Source organism: Fukomys damarensis, unplaced genomic scaffold (genome assembly GCF_012274545.1).
Source record: "Fukomys damarensis isolate Sample0158 unplaced genomic scaffold, DMR_v1.0_HiC HiC_scaffold_24, whole genome shotgun sequence".
NCBI lineage: Eukaryota > Metazoa > Chordata > Mammalia > Rodentia > Bathyergidae > Fukomys > Fukomys damarensis.
The window spans coordinates 5,720,951-5,733,259 of NW_022900936.1; the positions used below are offsets into that span (position 1 = coordinate 5,720,951).

Here is a 12,309-nt window from a genome sequence, read left to right on the forward strand (position 1 = left end):
ATGTCCAGCCACTGTGACCAGAGCCATCCTGCCTTGAAACCCTCCCCTGGTCTACCTCTGGCCATCTGCTGGACGCTTCCATCTGAGTAAACGTTTTCTGTAGCTCTTTCTGCACTGACTATCTAGGTGTCTATGGCCATACCACCCTGAATGGAAGCTAAGCAGGGTTGGGCTTGGTAAGTCCTTCAGTGGGAGACTGTTCAGGTCATTTCCTAAACCGGGTGGTGAAATGGTGTCACCACCAGCCGAGTCTCCATCATGCGACCACACACAGGATCTTACACACGGCAGGATGATTCTGAGCCCAACCCCGCCAGAGCCATGCTTACAATGGTTTACGATGCATAAAATAGGGGAATGTGGACATTTTTTTGATCACTTTGAAGAACCTCAAAGATTAGTTGGGGAGACAAAAGTAGTGAATCATTCTACATTTTCCCCTCAGATTTTATTTTAGCCACTGGGCCTTGGCTTGTGGTAAGTCACCTATCATTCTGGGAATGGGTGGTGACCCTTTCTAGGACACATGTCTCATTCTACCTGCTAGATGCAGGTGCTACATTTTGTCACTCAGACTCATCACACCACGGTCCCTTCCCTACAGAGCTCACCTGCCCTGACAGTTCTTGCCTTGATGTTTCAATTCCTCAGTCTACATAGGGCCCCTTTCCTACTTTTCCTAGTCTGGTTCGCTGGCTTCCAGCAAAGCTCATTGGCAATACAGTTTTTGCCCTTTTCCCAGCATTTAGTGATATTATTATGCTGTAAATCCCTCATTTGTTAACAGCCTGAATGGTTCTTATGAATCCATGCCAATTTTACCTCTGAAACGCAGAGAATGTCCTTAAAACTCCGATTCTGCATAACAACCCTGAATTCTCCATGACATAAATGCAGGAGAGCCCAGGAGAAGTCTCAGGACATAACTTTAGTATTTATTACTAGCAGAAGTGGGTCAACAATTAGGATTTTTTTTTTTTTTTACTTTGGAAGCTTTCCCATTGCAAAACTGTAACTTTTTGCCAAATACTTTAGTTATTGTGGAAAAACTGAGCAATGAAAATTGACTGAATGATGGCACGTGAAAGATCTCAGCTGAGCTGTTACAAATCCTACAGGAGAAATGCGAGTGTAGAAAAAGAGTGTCACAGACGCCTATGGCCTCAACTGTGGACCTGTTCTTTGTCTGCCCTGGAAAACTGTTAGGCACTGAGTAATGGAACCTGAACTGGAGAAGCTACAAGAGTGCATTAAATGACAAGAAATTTGACTTGAAGGGACAGCTGTCCACGGAGGACTTGTTCTATGAACACAGACCATGGTGGTCATCTTGTTCTGGCTCAGTGGTTTCTTTTCTTTTCTTTTTTCTTCCTCATTGAGTTTATTGGTACATTTTAAGTATACAGTACAGTCACACTCATCATTGGGATCTTGTACCTTTACATGACAGGGCTTGGTTCTCATTTTTTCCCCTTGTCCCCGCCTTCCCTTCACCCCCCTCCCTATTTACAAACATTTTATTTCCATTTTTTCATTTTCTCCTATTTTTTTCTTTCCCTTATTACCTTTCTCCCACCCTTCCCACTTTCCCTACACTTTTAGCCCTTCACATTGTCAATTGTCTCATTAGGATCTTATGTATTATTATAGTTTATTCGCACCAGAGAAACTATTTGGTATTTACATGTGTGACTTATTTATTTCACTTAGGAGTATATCCTCAATATGTACCCATTTTCCCATGAATGAATCTAATTTCTCATTCTTTATGGCTGAGTAGGCTCAGTGGTTTCTGTCAAGTGTGTGTGTAGGGATCACGGGAACTCCAAGCAAAGCAGAGATGATAGGAAAGCCCGATAAAAGGGAATCCTTTTTTACTGAGCTTCTCTTTGACAGTCTGCCCCAAAGAGCATAAGCTAGAGACTTGTCGATGAGCCTCTGAAAGCAAAGTCACACAGTCATGGTTTTCCTTGCTTTGACAAACTAGGAATGGACTGATTAGCTTTTCTTTACTCTGCCATTAAGAAATATTCCTGGGGAAATCTTACTTCCATGTATTTCTACTCGATCACCTGCTAGAGAATATTCTCTGTCCCTCTCACAGCTTCTGTTCTGCTGCTTTGGTTTGCCAGTGTGGTCACCCTAACCCCAAGTGAGAGTTAAATTATGACTCGCTCTTCTTCAAACTACCCTAAGTGTGGAACTTCTCACCACTGAAAACCCTTAGGCTCACTTTCCTTTATGAAATCTGTGTGTATTTAGTAGGCGTCAGTGTTTCCAGAGGTTTGGTGCTATAGTTTATTGATCAGTAAATAATACATATCACCTTGTTAAATACACACACCAACAAGAATACTCGGATTATCAATTTAGACTCATTGCAGTCTTTTGGGCAAACATTGTTATGTTTTGTCTTTTAAGTTTCCGAATGGAATACGCTCTCATTTTACAGTGTGGAGACAAAGAGAAAAAAAAATGGAACCCAAAATGTAATCCTTCCCTCAGGCCACTGGATCATTTCTTTCTGGCACAGAGTAGGGTATAATGGGCTGGAGACGAGTACAGATTCTGTCTGAGCTAGCCTTAGGTCGGAATGCTAGAGCTGCTGCCTACTAACTGCATGGCTTGGGTAGGTTAATTGATTGCTCTGAGATACTCTTCGCACAATTTGCTAAGAAAAGCAAACTGGCCTCCCAGGGTTCCTGGGAAGTCTGGATGAAGGAAGGCTTGGGAACTGCCCAATGCCTGTGTCCCCTGGCAGAGGACATTAGGGGGTGGCGCTCCGTGTTGAAGGTGACTGAGGTTAAATAGCTCTTCCTGCCTGTGTATGAGCCACTGCAGCAGGTGGCTCATTTTCTCTGACCTAAATCCACATCCAGGAAGGGCCATTTGCAAACCCTGTCCAATATGTGCATTCTTGCTTCTCCCTCTGCTTGAGCTGGGGGGCAAAGACTGTGCACTGGCTGATCCCTTCAGGACCCTGCTGTGTTCTACCTGGCCTTTGCACAGAGCTGCCCAGCTGCCGGCCGAGCTGCCCACCTCGGTGAGGATTTGCACTCTCTGGAAGGCCCTTTGCTCTTTCCGCTCAGGAGAGCAGCAGGGCACACTGATTTCCTGAGTCTCATTGTATTTCTTTCATTGTTAAACCACTTGAGTAGTCAAGTAGTTTAGATTACTTAAATAAATAGAAGTTCTAGTCAAGTAGTTTAAATTACTTAAATAATAGAAGTTCATTAACTTGTGCGAAGGAAACCGGGTTTTCTTGGGCCAGTTTTCCTGAAGCGCCTTGAGGTGTAGAGATAAAATGTAGTGTTTTTGCCACTTGGTGAAGCATTATTTCATGACTTTAGTCAGACACATACATTCCCAGCAATCCATCTACTATCTTGGTTACAGAACCTAGTTATAGTTGCCACCTTGACATGCCCTCTGGTCTGCCTTGGCCAGTAGGGTTATTCCCCACATGTCACTCACGTTTGCTGACCCGTGGGAGTGTGGAGGTTGTGGAGATGATGGGGGACATGTGGGTGCCATTTGGGGTTCCTTCTGATGTCATGTGCTCTTAACAACAAGAAAGGGATGGCAAAAATTCCACCTCGGTTTTAGAAATGCATTCCACTCAGGCAGGGCCAGCATGGAAGCAATGTCATCTGACAGTTCCCTGAGTCCTAGAGATGGGATTTTAGTTAAGAGAGCTGCCTGCGTCAGCGAGGCCCTTTCTAGTGTTTGCTGGGTGTTAGGTTGTTTCCTGGAGTCTGAGTGCACAGAGCAGTGGAGGGGTGGAGAGAGGAAAGCTCCTTTCCTCACTGGTACATGCTGTGCCAGTTGAGTCCCCAGGGAATGTGGGAAAACATGAAGCCAGACACGTGATGAAATGACATTGACAACGGAAACTCCAGTCTCCCACCAAGGGGCACAAAGAACATGTCGGCCCCCTGAGTGACATGCCAGCTCCAGGGCCGTACTAACCCATCGATCGATCAGTCTATTCTGTCTGTCCACTCATCTTCCTGCTTATCCATCCACCTGTCCATCCATCCATTCATCCTTCATTTTCTAGCTTTATTATCTGGCTTAGTTTTTCTGTTAAAATTGTATGTGAGAATAACTTCTGACAGTAATGGTCTTCCGAGACAGCGGCCAAGTTCAAGTTGGATTCTCAAATACACATTTATTTCATTGTGAAGTACAAATCTCGATGCTAAATATGTAGAATGGGACTACTGCTACCAGTCTGACAGATAAACAGAAAACATATGCCCTTGGTGTGCCTGCACGCAGACACACACACACACACACACATACACACCCCATACTGGCTAGGTAGCATGTGTTGTGGTGATAATATAGAGCAACATCAAACATAATTTACCTCTGAACCTTCTCTATTGTCATGCTGACCTTAACCAGAATTTTATAAATATTCCCTCCCAGCCACTAACTCATCTCTTGATCCCTAATAGATAAGGGAGAATATAGCAATCTCCACATACCCCACTTGAACTGCAAAGAAAATCAAAGGCAGCCTTGGCGATTTTTGGCTTGCATTCATCAGAGAGTTTTCTTTAGAAGCTCATCTTCTTATATCTGACCATAATTAATGCTACTGGATCTTGCTGAACTTGAGAATGAACACACACACACACACACACGCACCCTTTAATACACACCCCATACTTGCTAGGTAGCATGTGTTGTGGTGATAATATAGAGCAACATCAAACATAATTTACCTCTGAACCTTCTCTATTGTCATGCTGACCTTAACCAGAATTTTATAAATATTCCCTCCCAGCCACTAACTCATCTCTTGATCCCTAATAGATAAGGGAGAATATAGCAATCTCCACATACCCCACTTGAACTGCAAAGAAAATCAAAGGCAGCCTTGGCGATTTTTGGCTTGCATTCATCAGAGAGTTTTCTTTAGAAGCTCATCTTCTTATATCTGACCATAATTAATGCTACTGGATCTTGCTGAACTTGAGAATGAACACACACACACACACACACGCACCCTTTAGTGACCTTACAAGTTCCAACAGAAGTCAAAACTTTAGGGTTTATTCTTATTCTTGAGTTGTTATCCCATACAACAAGAAAACCAGACCCTGGCCCAGAAACACAATTCATTATAGCCCTAATTATAACAGCTTCCTTTTGATGAAGGTTCGCTATGGGTCAGCAAATCGATTGATGTTATTTAGATCACCACCTATTTTAATAGTTATTAAGTTATTTATATATTCTAATGTACCATTTTAACAAGTCAAGTCTGTTTTATAGATGAGAAAACTGTGTCTTAAATGGAGCCATTTGCTCAAGACCAAATAGCAATCTGAGGACTTGAGCTCACTTTGAGGTGGACACGTGGACCCTCCGTTGTACTGTAGCACTCAGTGGCCATGAAGTCACGGCTGCCATGGGAATCTCGGGATGAACACAGTGCCATGATCATTCTCACCGTGGAGAAGGCTGGAATGGCCATGAACCCATGCTCCAGGAGACTCTTGCTGGATTTCTACCTTTTCTCCTCTCTCACTTGCTCTCTCTCTCCCTCTCTGATATAAATGGAATCACTTCTGGGATGACTTCAGAGCTGGTTTCAGATGCATTTTTATGAGACAGTTCCCAGGCGAGGAGATTGGGCACAGCTGGCCACCGTCCTGCTTTCTTCCCAGGAGCACCTTCAGCACTGTGGGAGAAGGAAAAGAGCAGCGGGCCCCACCTCTGACTACGTACTGGAATCCCCCAGGGAGAGCTTCTAAATGACCACGAGATGCTGGCTCTGTTGTTCCAAGGTGAGGGCTGGGCATAGATGTCCTTTAAGATTATGTCATGGTCCCAACAAAGTCGGGTTTGAGAATGAGGGGGGCAGAGGACCAGAGATGACAGGAAGTGGAATCTGAGCCACAATGGGCTGAAAAAGGATTTAAAGTCCAGGGCTGTAACTCCTCTCCCGTCTCTGCTGAGCTTTTCTCTCTGACTGTGCTTCTGTTTCCAGACTCCATGATGACAGTGCCTATAAAACCTCCCGCGGTATGGAGGTGGCTGTGCCTTTTCCTGTGGATCATGGATGAGTCATTACCACATAAACAGCATCTTAGACCAACAAAGCCCATTGCTCCTTCACCTCAGGATGTGACCAGTTCCTCTAGCTAGCCTTTGGTCTGCACACAACCCACACTCTGGTTACTTAGATTATGTCTTGTTAAGAGGGAAAAAAAAGAGTATTCTTGGTCCCGAGTACCACCTGGTAGCCATTAGTTCTATAAAATAAATACCTTCAGGTCACAAGACCAAGAGCCACTGTGCCTCCTTAGCCTCCCTGCTACTGCTCGAGGGCCTGGGATGAGAGAATGTCTTCCAGGAGTCATTTTGAGTTCTGGCGATTTTCAGGGGCAGGGTGGGACTACGGGTGATGGTGGGGGACTTGCTGGGACTCAGTTCTGCCCAGGGGCGATGACAAGACCCTCCAGATCAGATCTAGGCAGGGTTTGGGTGAAACAGAAGGCCTATCTCTGAGTGGCTTGGCCTCAAGTAGATAAAGAAAGATGATTTATCTCTGTTCAGGTCCTCAGGTCCAGTTCAGCTCGGGTTTCCATGCCAGGTCCAGAATGTAGACTTGCCCTTGCTTCTCTGGTAGTGTTAGAGTCTAAATTAAGGGGCCAAAGTCCACCCCTTGTTCCACCTTGTGTACTAAGATTAGTTGGTGCAAAATCTGGGGAGGAGGAAGGAGGCCCAGTCTGGTTTCCATTACGTATTTGTCCCTCCTCACAACACACCTAATCTGTGCAATCTTTTCTTTTCCTCTTCCAGAACCTAGTGGATGAGAAACCAGTTTAGCCACAAAGAGCTTAATGAACTGGCACTACCAGCTTTGTCTCAGGCTTAGTTTGAGGAAACAAGATGATCACAAATATTATTTTAAAAGAAAAGGAAAAAAAAAAAGACAATGCCTCAGTAGATTTATCTAATCTGAAAATGAAACAAAGACTACACTTGAGAGTCACTTTGCAAGTCTTTATCCAAATAACAATAGGGACAAAATGGAAATGAAACTCCTCCTCCTCCGGGAGCTGCACATTTATCCATAGGAAACGGTTATTCTAAGGTGACGCCAGTGTAGTACAGAGGCCCGCAGACTATAAGTGCCCGGTCACACGCAGCCAGCTCACGTCTTGTTTTATTGCGACAGATTACCAATGGCTGCTTTCCCGCTAAAACGGCAGGGCTGTGGGGTTGTGGCAAAGGAGGGTGAACACAAAGCTGGAAATATTAACTATCTGGACTTCATCAGAAAAAGGTTGCCAGCCCTTGGTGTAGCAGATCAAGAAGTAGAAAGGACCTGAGTTCGATCCCCCGTACCAAAAAAAAAAAAAGAAGAAGTAGAACGTGTGGCCGTTGGAAATGGCCTTGCCAATTGCACAAGTAGGGCCCCTTCACCCCCAGACAAAAGGGTACAGAGCCAGGCGGAGAGGCCTCATCCTGTGCGCAGCACTGTTTGGCTTAGAAATTTTGTTTTCTTGACATTGCCTGAGTTTTGATTAAGCATCGACTAAAAGTTCTCCAGGCGTTAGGGAGATGACAAAAAACAATGGCCTCGTTACCTGAGTGGCAGGACTTTCTCTTCACAGTGAGGATACAAGCAAGTGTGGAAATGTGCAGTGCCCGGTGGGCAGAGGGCTGTGAGGCTCAGGTTAGAGGCCTGGGGTAGGGAGACAGAAGTGGGGGCTGAGCAGGGCTTTAGAAGGAGCCTTAAGGGAGACACACAGACCTTGCAGGGTGTGTGTCCGGAATGGCCTGAGGTGAGGGTTTGTAGCCAGAGCCCCTGAGTCTTTCTAAAAATTCGAGCTGAAGACATTTAGGGCATTTTTATAATGTTCACAGGTTAGGTGAGTCCCTTTCCCTTTACTCCTTGCCCCTGGGTGTTTGGTGCGGCCTCAAAGGTGTGTGTGACAGGAAGCCAGAGGATAGTCACGGGCTCGAGGTGGTCCTTAGCCCATTGCACATAATTCTGCCTGGACACAAGGAGGCAGTTTATCACATTTTAACTCTGGAGTCCATGTAGACAAAGGGAAAGAAGATGCTGTGTTATTCTTGGCGAATGTAGATCAAACGTGGTATAATGGGGGTAGACACTCCATATCAGTTCACGATAGGTGTGGCTCGGATGGGCTCCGGTACAGCAGTACTTGTTCAGCAACTCATGAGAGCACCGTAACAAATTTGGCCTCGGTAGCCGAGGGCCTGGGTCTGGAAGATGAATTCTTTGATCCACGATGAAAACTGTGAGGGGCCCGATTCACCCGGGCTGCAGGGTCTTGCAGCCACATCACAGAGGATCGTGGGCTCCAATCTCGCAGGGGCATCTTGAAGGAAAGCAACACCACACCACTGAGAAGGCAATCCAGATGCCCTGCACTTGGGGAAACTGCAGACCTGAAAATCCACAGCAAGAAAAACATGTCCTACCGAAGCCCGAACCAGACACTTGGCACTGGTCTTGGGGACGCCGGGCTCCCCAGCTGGCAGGAAAACCACAGTATAGAACTGATTATACTGCTGGAACACATTCCGCAGGCCTTCCAAGGCTATTTTTATTTTACAATAAGGTACAATATGTTCCATGATGTTCTCTGTCCCGGGTTCTTTCCTACTGTATCCGCATATTCATCAATCCCAGTAAATCACAGGGAATCTGTCAATGATTTACACAAATGAACCTGATTTGGGTATGTTTTGTAAGCCCAACAGCAGTAACAGTCTACACGTGTCATTTTTGTTATAAGTTGGACACCCACAGCTGGCACCACCTGTTGGTTACAGAAGTCGTTTACGGGGTGGCTTCAGCCAACTGGGCCTCGGGGAAAACAGATTTTTACAGACCAGACACCAAAGTGTGACGTGCCCTAGCAGAAGACGTGCACGTCTTCAACTGTTTTTGAAAAGGAGAAGTCAATTTTTGAAAGTAATGTTTGGTCAAGTGTTATTTGGTGCAAAAATGTACTGAATCGACCTAATAGAGCATTCCAGGAACTTTACCCATAAGAAAATAAATGTTTCTGTTTTAACTTAGATGCCATAAAAATTAAGATTGTTTTGGAAGAAGGAACAGCTTCCCTGTAACATAATGTGTGTTCGGCTAGTCACATGCATTGGAGAAGAACTCTCCATCTACCTTAAAAAGGAAAACAGACGACCGATCTAAGTTTACTCCTGGAGCCTGACAGAGTATTAATAGTTAAATTCAGGAAAAACTTACTTGCTAATGCTTACCTTGTTATCACATCCACTTTTGCTTGTCCAGAACTCCCTAGCTACTTTTTAACCATTTCCAGTCAGGAAAGCCGGACAGGGTACATTCAAGCCCAGGCCTCAGCCCTCGGGGGAAGATCTAGACTTAATGGACTTTGCAAATTCCTCCTTGATTTTATCCTTTGCAGACTCTGAAAAGTCTAGAGGTCAAGAGAGGGTTAGCCATCCGCCACACCATGGTGAAAGTCTGCATTTCTTGACGACCTTTATTACAAGCAGCAATCAACATACTGAAGCAGGCAGAAATAAAAGTGGTAAGGGAAGATAGAAGGCACAGTACATGTAAGTAAAAAAGTCAATTTTCTCCCAACAAGGGGAAAGAGGAGAGCATACTCCCTAAAACTAGAAGCTCCTGAAGAGACTGTAATGAAAATAATTCTCATTTATGCAAATTTACACCTCATAAGAAAACAAATAAACTACCATTCTTGCTCCCATTTCTTAACGTCAGCTTTGCTGACAAGATCAGGAAACTTCAGCCAAACATCTGCGTCAAATGATAAATTCGCTGCAAAAAATGTCCTTTTTCCACTGCGAGGCAGTCACAGTGAAGCAGACACACAAGAGATGTTTTCTGCTTTCACTTAAAGCTGAGAGGAGGGTCCAAGTGGACTTCCCGGGCTAGGAGTGGTAGCACTTGCATTTCCTTTGTAACCCAAATTTTTATTTTGAGGTAAGGTTGGAGGACTTGGCCTTTCTCCTACCTTTGGTCTGCTCGTTGGCCTACAAACATCTTGCACCTCTCTGAGGTACCTTGCTCATGTTCTGTTATTTTTATTTAGCTTTTATAGAGTACCAAAAATGTGGTTGAAGTTAGTACCTTTTCTGCCTTTCCAGCTACAATGGAAATTTTTTAAGCTCTTCAAAAGAAAAACAAAAGGAGTGAAAGGGAATAAAAATAAAAATGAACCAAGACCCCAAGAGAGGCTTTCCAGAACTCTGTGTTCAGATTCTCCACCCACCGAGTCCTCTGGGCTCCCAGGGGTCGCTCTGGAGAGTTGGGTCCTTTACCAAAGTGCTCTAATTGGCTATTGAATTTTATGTCCTTGCTGGCTTGGTGGCTTCGTGGCCTTGGGCTGCCCAGACAGCAACCCTGCGGGAACTGAACAGTGATTATAAACTTCACAAAATCAAAGTTGTAAAGTAGATGTCGAATCAAAGAGGTTTCTGGTTGAATCCTGAGAGGGAAGTGTGAACGTGCTTCCAGGAACATCTGCACTGAAATAGTAAACACAGAAACAAAGAAAGTCAGGTCTAAGTGATTCTCCTTCAGTTCCATGTAGATAGCAAGAACCAGCCTGTGTAGCTCAGCAGAAAAGGATTCCTTTCTGCAGACTGACCCTCACGCAGAAGCCCAGAGATTCCCTGTCGTAGCTGCACACCTGCCTGCAGGGCCTTAGCTTCAGACCTGCTCAGGGCCTCACTTCTCAACTGCAGGATCATTTCTAACCAGGAAGCAATATTTTCATGCCAAAAAAAAAAAAAAAAAATCCTTGGCAAGGGATAGAAAGGTGAGAGAGATGCTGGGGAACTGGAAGGAGTGATGTATTTTTCCTGTACCCCTGTTTTCCATACCCCTGGACAACAGAGTATTGGAAAACTCTTTTGACTAATCATTCTGACTTTTCTCCTCCACTCTTTTCCCCACTGGAGAAATTTCTTCTCCCTATGAATAATTTTGCAGATGACATTCCACCTGAGGTTTAAAACATTACAGCTCCAGCCTGGGGGTCAGAATTAAGGTTGTTTTTTGCTTGTTTTTTTTTTTTCTTTAATTGTGTGTTCATTCATTCTCTGAAATGAACAGAAGGATGTACTGTTGTAACCAAGCTTTGGGATGCGAGTATGAGTGCGCATGCGCCATGTCTAAGTGCACAGTGGGCTCTGGGTTCAGCTAAGGCCCCAGGCCAGCTCCCAGAGCTCCTCTGTGCTTTGAAAAAGGGTACTTCTCTGTGGCTCAGTGGTCCTCATCTTTAACCAAACGTAAACTGAGTGCTTCAACGCCACTGACCCCGAGGGACAGCTAAGATCCCTGCTATCTCCACAGGGAGGAAGAGCCCAGGAGGGACGCGGCATCAAGGGGGAGCCTGTTCACCTCCGTCCTGAGCTCCTTCTGTGTGCATGGCCCTCCGCTGGGACAGGTGACCACTACATTCCTCAATCACCCTGCGATCTACACGGGAGACTTTGAGACAGTGCAGGAGTCTGACTCCGTGTGGGTATCTGGTGATTTTCCAGGCCACCATGCTTTCTTTTTTGCCACCTAACCAGGAAGTGGATAAGCAGGTCTTGGTGCTCCCCGCTTTGCAGTTGATGGCGTGTTCCAGCTCTACCAGCCCGTGCAGAACCCTCAGCCGTGCCTCATCCTCTACCTGCAGTAAATGTCAGGCTGGCTCTTTCTGGATTCCCGCAAGCTATTTTGGGTCATCTGGAGTCGGCCTTTCTATCCCCATAAAGCTCCTTATGTGAGTAATAAACCTTTCCCTATTTTCTTGGTGGATGCATTTGTGGTGTCTTCATTAGCAACATCTGAACCAAATTTTGGTTAAGGGTTCATCCTGTCTCTGGAAAAATCTCTTTAAATAAATTTGCCCTTTCCCTTCCTCCTGCTGGTGACGGGCTGGCCAGCCTCTGGCGACACAGAGCAGCAAACCAGTGCTGAGGATGACAGGGAAGACAGAAAAGAGGAACGCAGGTCCCTGATGACGCCAGGAGTAACCTGTTCCCCTTTCAGCCTGATCCTGGGCCTCTGAAGTCATGAAAAACAACTTAAGTTTGTTCACCCACATGGCATGAATTGTTCCAAACCGGGGGTTTGCAATGGAACCGTTTCAAGATGTCGCAAGTGGAAATCAGTGTTTTTCCTGAGATGTGAACAGGTGAAGATCACAGTAGTTGCATTACACGTGGGACCGAGCCATTCTCGGTGGAAGCCCCATGGCGAAGGACAATCACTGGACATTTTCTGGGTTGAATTTGTTTAAGGAGGAG

General features: G+C 45.3%; 1 long non-coding RNA gene across 2 annotated transcripts; it reads left to right on the plus strand.

Annotated features, from left to right (window-relative positions):
• The first annotated feature begins 5,693 nt into the window (after nucleotides 1–5,693).
• LOC104870789 lies at nucleotides 5,694–11,763 on the plus strand. 2 transcript variants are annotated; one of them, XR_782625.3, is made up of 4 exons: nucleotides 5,694–5,801; nucleotides 9,447–9,600; nucleotides 11,366–11,459; nucleotides 11,590–11,763. It is a non-coding gene; the product is annotated as an uncharacterized LOC104870789 (long non-coding RNA). The 2 variants fall into 2 exon arrangements; XR_002025745.2 differs by having other exon boundaries at nucleotides 11,366–11,763.
• Nucleotides 11,764–12,309: the final 546 nt, after the last annotated feature.